Below are 6,533 nucleotides of genomic sequence, written 5' to 3' on the forward strand. Positions count from 1 at the left end.
GTTTTTAATGATGTTCTCTTTCATTTTTTCTAAGTATCATCAGTCATAATTAGCTAATTAATTAGTAATTAATTAATTAAATGTGGCGTATAGTTACAAAGTGACATTTTTTGTATTCCATAGTGGCGTATCGACCATACTCCACTTTTTTATACACATTTTATAATTATGAAATATCGGCAAAAATGAAAAACATCGTATGTCATAGTGGTGTACACGTATCGGACCTATACGCCACTATGGAATACCAACAACGAAAAGTAACGCCGTAGGGATTACACGGCGACCGAGGTGGCGTACGGTTAACGTTAGGTTAGGGTATTGCGTTTTGTTTGTTTTCCATAGTGACGTATAGTTTTATTTTCTGTTTGCCAGCAATAGTATGTATTTATTTCTTTTGAAAAATATATAACAATAAAATCTATTTAGTTTACTACAGAAATTTCACATCAATTACAAAATATAATGAATGTCTGATTTACACAACTCGATTTTAAATTGGCATTTCTTCAAACCCGATTTTCTCTAAAAGTTGTTTATTCGCGGCGCCCCACTACAGCCTGTCTCAAAAAAAATTGTGCAAGTGAAAAGCGCCCTCTGTGGCAATTAGAAAATACCGTTGTGACAAAATGCTTACATCGACGTCAAGGGCATAGTCTTAGCTCTCAAATGCCGTTTAGTCTGTTCAATTTGCTTGTTTTAATCTCGAGATATGCTTACTTAACAACGAAAGGGTAAAATCACAATTGTGCCACTTTTACACTTTTACATGGGAAGAGGGCTGTACATGTAAATCAATGATAGCATCAAGTTTATCACGAGTTCCTTCGTGAAATCAAAAGAATGCATCAATTACACAACAATACAAAATTGTTTTTAATGTTTTATATAATTAGGTATAATGATTCTCTTTTTCCTCTTACGACAAATTAAACGATAAATAAATATTTCACATTCTGCAGTAAAATTAAATACATGTGCATGTCAATGGTTTTACCATGGTAAATACTGTTCTTTTTGTCATTCAAGACATGTTAAAAGACAAACAAATATTACACACTTATGGGTTAATGAACTTTGACAAGTTCATGAAATTTGACAAATTAATGAAATTAGACAAAATAATGCAAGCGTGCTGGTGTTGATGCGTCTAATGCACGAGCCAGAAGGGGGGGGGGCATTAGACGCATCAACATCAGCTATCATTGATTTACATGTACAGCCCTATTCCCTAGTAAAAGTGGCACAATTATGATTTTACCCTTTTGTTCTTAACTAAACATATCTCGAGTTTAAAAAGAGCAAATTGAACAGAACAAACGGTATTTGAGAGCTAAGACTGGGCCCTTGACGTTGATGTAAGCATCATGTCACAACGGTATTTTCTAATCGCCAAAGAGGGCACTTTTCACTTGCACAATTTTTTTTTGAGACAGGCTGTATACACCACTATGGAATACAGACGACGATATGTACAAAATAATGAAATATAGGCCAGAAATGATTGATTTTGCCTAAAATGTCATACATCGGCACTCAAATCGAACGAACCAGATTTTTGGCTAAATATGAAAGAAGATCACTAAACTCTCTTTAATCTCCTTAGTGTTTTGTAAGAGGAAAAATGAATATCAGTGTATTTCATCTGCCCTTGAAGTTTGACTGTCGTTATGGTTCCGCATGGTCCCAAGATTAGTACAAGTCACTTGGTCGCATATTCGAGTGTTTTAGTGCACCTGGAAGGATACTGTAAGAACAGGGTTAACGATTATGTATAGCCTACACTTATCTTAAGAGTTTGTCTAGTTAGATGGGAAACCATCTGCATGTATGACAATTGTTCAGAAATCACCATTAGCGTGTGGGGTATTGGCTGTTGCAATTTAGGATTTTTAGATTTTTGTTTGAGTAACAATTTGCATAAAACCCAATGGAGGTTGGTAGGATCTTCTCTAGTTCTTTCTATCATTACCTAAACATGTCATGTCGGGCATGACTAACCCTCTAAAAGGGAGCTGGGACACAGTAGAGTATGCAGACGTCTTCTTATACTGGTGCAAAATAACCATCTATTTCAATTCCACCAAGGTGCTCTGGATGTTGTTCAAATACATAATACATTTCCTTAACAAATCCAGTAAATGCCGATACGGAATCGCATCCTGTTATAGCGTGGAATCCCAAGAATGTTGCCCTGTACTTGCTGTGGTAGTTTTTGAGCAATCATATTACCGACCCGATGATAGGACTGAAGCTCGGCGCGCCGTGGCCCCCAGATTTGGTGCTTTTTAAGGGTAAGGGTGTCGCGATACTGAAGTGCAATGTCGAGGGTCTTACCAATGCTAAACGAGCAATCATTGAACAACTGATATGCCAATAGAGCAACTATAGTCCTGTAGAAAGACACATCAGTGGTGTAGCCAGAACATATTCAAAAGGGGGAAGGGGGGGGGGGGAATTTCAAGGGGGAGGGGGAAAATTGACGATAATTCGTCGTTCATAACAGCTACATATAGTGCACACAGCTTTTTGAGCTCTGCCAACTGATCCAAAATTTGACTGCTTCCAGATTGATTTATTGCTTCATATTTATATGACATTGTAGCTGTTTGCACCAGGATCATCTTGGTGTACTTATTTTCTCAATTTGTGCAATATTTCTGGAAAAATTGGTGATTTATAGATATATTTTCTGACTGTGTGGACATATATATGGTGTATTGCTAAGGAGCTGCTATTGTCCTCCATGCATCATCACTTCCTGTTTACATCTTGTGCCTAATCAATATCTTTGACAATGGACATTACAATGGACACAATGAACTTCCTCATCAACTCTGTCAATGAAACCTTCAATGGATTTACAAATAGTGCAATATTGGACTCTATGTGGGAAATTTTACCTAGGACATGTTCAACAACTGTAGCCATCAATCCAGATATTTATGACCAACTTATGTACGAACTTTATGCAAGGTATGGTAATCCTGATGATAGAAGTAAATATGGACATATCTACAGATGCCTGCAGCCAAATGATGACAACAGTGAACAATCACAAGTTACAATCACATGCTACGCCAGCACTTACAACATTTCTGTACAAGGGAAACTTCACCAACTCTGGGTTGACAATGTACTTTCGCAAATTCAGGAGAAAATTGCAGCAGAAGATATACCATGTGATCAGCCAATCACTTCTACTCCTTCGCCTACACATCAAAGATCTACAACCTTGCCATGCTTTGAACTAAATGCCAGTCTGGAAAGTACTGGGCCTATGGATATCTCGCCATTCTCACCTGCAACATTGACTCAAATGCAAGAATCTCAAACCCCTGCTCCAAGATGTGTTAATGCTACAACACAAACACCCCCTACCCCTGCTCCTAGATGCATGAGTGTGGCAACTCAAACTGCTCCTATCCCTGCTCCAAGATATGTGAATGCCACGATGCAAACTGAAACTTCCTTGTCATCGAACTTTTGTCAAACTACACCTGCAATTAAGGATCTACCACATATCCAGCCTGCTAACAAGCCAGTTCCCAAGCCTCCATGTATAATTCCACCTGCGATAACCAGTAACCCATTTGATGTATTAGAGCTGGAGGACATATCAAATGATGAACTACATGTACTTCATGAAACTGTTTATATTCCAGCTGTACCTACCAGCAACTCATTTAGTGTGTTATATGTGGAGGATACATTGGATGAGGAACTGCCTCCTCTCCCCTTGCCATGGATTGAATCTTCACCAAAACCAAGAAATAACCCTGCTGCTATCAACTCTAGATCTTCACCATCACCCAAACGCAACAATGTATCAAGAGGATTTACACCGCGCAAACGAACTGTACTATTAATCGGAGACTCGATTCCCAAGCATCTTCAGGGAAGACGCATGTCACGAACTCAACGCGTCTTAAATCGGTGCATGCCTGGTTCCAATCTGGATTATTGGAACAAACTCGGACCTGCATATATTGAACTTGATACTCCTGATGTAGTTATAATGCATCTTGGTACTAATGACATTGATTTCAACTCCCCAGCTGAATGTGCCAATCGTATTCACCAACTTGCTAAAACCTTACTTTGTTTGAGTACGAAACCTATGGATATTGTCATCTCCGGAATCACCATACAAAGGCATCATGGTCGCCGAGTGTGGATTAGGGATTTTAATACAAGAATGAGTGAACTTTGCCATGAACTTGGTTGGCACTTCATTAAAAATGACAACATACTTTCATTTCATCTTGGTGATGATGGTCTTCATTTGAAACAAACTGGTACCACCATACTTGCAAAAAACTATATTTCTATAATCCAAGATCTACGCTATTCTGCTCCTGAAAATTTTCAACTGAAGAACAACCAAACTGTAAAATAAACAAGACTACGGAATTCACTATGAACTCTAAAAATCTAAAGAGCTTCAAATACATGAACTGAATCCTGATTGTACATTATATATGCAAAGTAAATGTGATATTAAATGTAATTATGTTCCAACAAATTTTGATGACAATAGAGACTTGATCTCAATTGATAAGAATAAGGATGTTTGTGATGTTAATTCTTTGAACTTTCATACAACAGCAAATGTGATTGACAGTATAACTTCAAATAATAATTTAAAAAAATGTGCTGCCAAAGGTATATCATCTTTTTTTGCTAGTCATTCTGAGAATTCTATTTGTGGAACTTGTAATTGTAAAATAAGAGCATCCCAATCTGAAACCACTTGTATTCAATGCTCTCTAAATTACCATATTGATTGTGTATCTATTGAAAATGATAATGCCTCTTACTGGTGCCACTCATGCTTTTACAGAACATGTCTCATTGAACTTCCTTTTTGTAATGAACCATTTATTGATTATAATTGTAAAATGTCTAAAGGGTTTACAATTGCTCATCTTAATATTCAAAGTTTACGAAACAAAGTGGACCATGTCAGAATTTTACTTGATGAAAATAATATTGATATTTTGTGCTTGACAGAAACTTGGCTGAATAATGATGATAATGATAGTAATATTACAATTGAAGGATTTAAATTTTGTAGACTTGATAGAACAACAATGGAGCATGGTGGATTATTATGTTATGTAAAAGATGGTATTGTTTTCAAAGAGAAATCTGATTTGCATGATAATGAAGTTGAAGCTCTCTGGGTTGAAATCAATCTTCCTCACACTAGGCCAATTCTCCATGGAACTGTATACAGAGTTCCTGATTCAAAGGCTGCCTATTTAGACAAATTAGATTTAGTCTTTCAAAACTGTACTTCTATTTATGATGATGTTGTAATAGTTGGTGATTTTAATTTGGATTTATGTAAAAAATGTAACAGTAGTAAAATAAATAAAGTTGCTTCTCATTGTAACATGAAGCAACTTATTGATGATTATACACGAATTACTGAAACAACCAAAACAAAATTAGATCTTGCTTTTGTTTCTAATCCTAATCGAGTTTCTGACTCGGGTGTTCATAGTTTTGGTATCAGCGATCACTCCTTAATATACTTGGTACGGAAAAATAAAAACCAAAAGCTCCTTCAAAAACAATTAAGTATCGCTCAATGAAAAAATTTAATGATAATGATTTTGTTAACTCTATTAAGGGTAAAAATTGGGATAAGGTTTTAAATTGTAATAATGTTAATGATGCATTAAGTGTTTGGAAAGAACTATTCAATGATGTTTGTGATGATCATGCACCTATAAAAGAAAAGCTTGTGAAAGGATCACCACTTCCTGAATGGATTACTAGGGACTTCATTCAATTAACTAAAGATAGAGATTACCACTTCAAGAAAGCACACAAAACCAACAATCCTGAAGATTGGAAGACTGCTAAAGTGTTAAGAAATAAGGTTAATAATATGAATAAGTCTTTGAAAAAGACTTACTGCTGTAATGCTATTAATGAAAATGTAAATAATTCTAAAAAGTTGTGGTCTACTATTAAAAAGTTGATTCCTGACAATAAGTCTTCCGTTCATGCTGTCAAATCTAATGAGGGAATCACAGCTAATGATAAAGAAACTGCGAACAAATTCAATGAGTTTTTTGCATCAATTGGAAACAGTCTCGCCACTAAATTTAACAGTAATGATTATGATGACAAAGAATGTGCTCTGGGTAATCGTGTTAATGCTCAATTTTGTTTTGATTATATTACACCTGAATTTGTCTTTGATGAAATTTGTAAGATGAATAACAGCAAATCACCTGGTATTAGTAATTTCGATGTAAGGCTTTTAAAATTGGCTGCTCCAGTTATTTGTAAATCTCTGGCTTATATTTGTAATCTTTCGCTTTATACATCTTGTTTTCCAAATGACTGGAAGCAAGCCAAAATTACTCCTATTCATAAGGAAGGTGATAAGTATGATGTAAATAATTATAGACCAATTTCTGTGCTTCCTGTCCTTTCTAAGATTATTGAGCGAGCTATTCACGATCAACTTTACAATTTCTTCACTGAAAATAGCATTTTAAACCCTTGTCAGTCTG

The sequence above is a fragment of the Amphiura filiformis genome, chromosome 14 (genome assembly GCF_039555335.1).
Source record: "Amphiura filiformis chromosome 14, Afil_fr2py, whole genome shotgun sequence".
Taxonomy (NCBI): Eukaryota; Metazoa; Echinodermata; class Ophiuroidea; order Amphilepidida; family Amphiuridae; genus Amphiura; species Amphiura filiformis.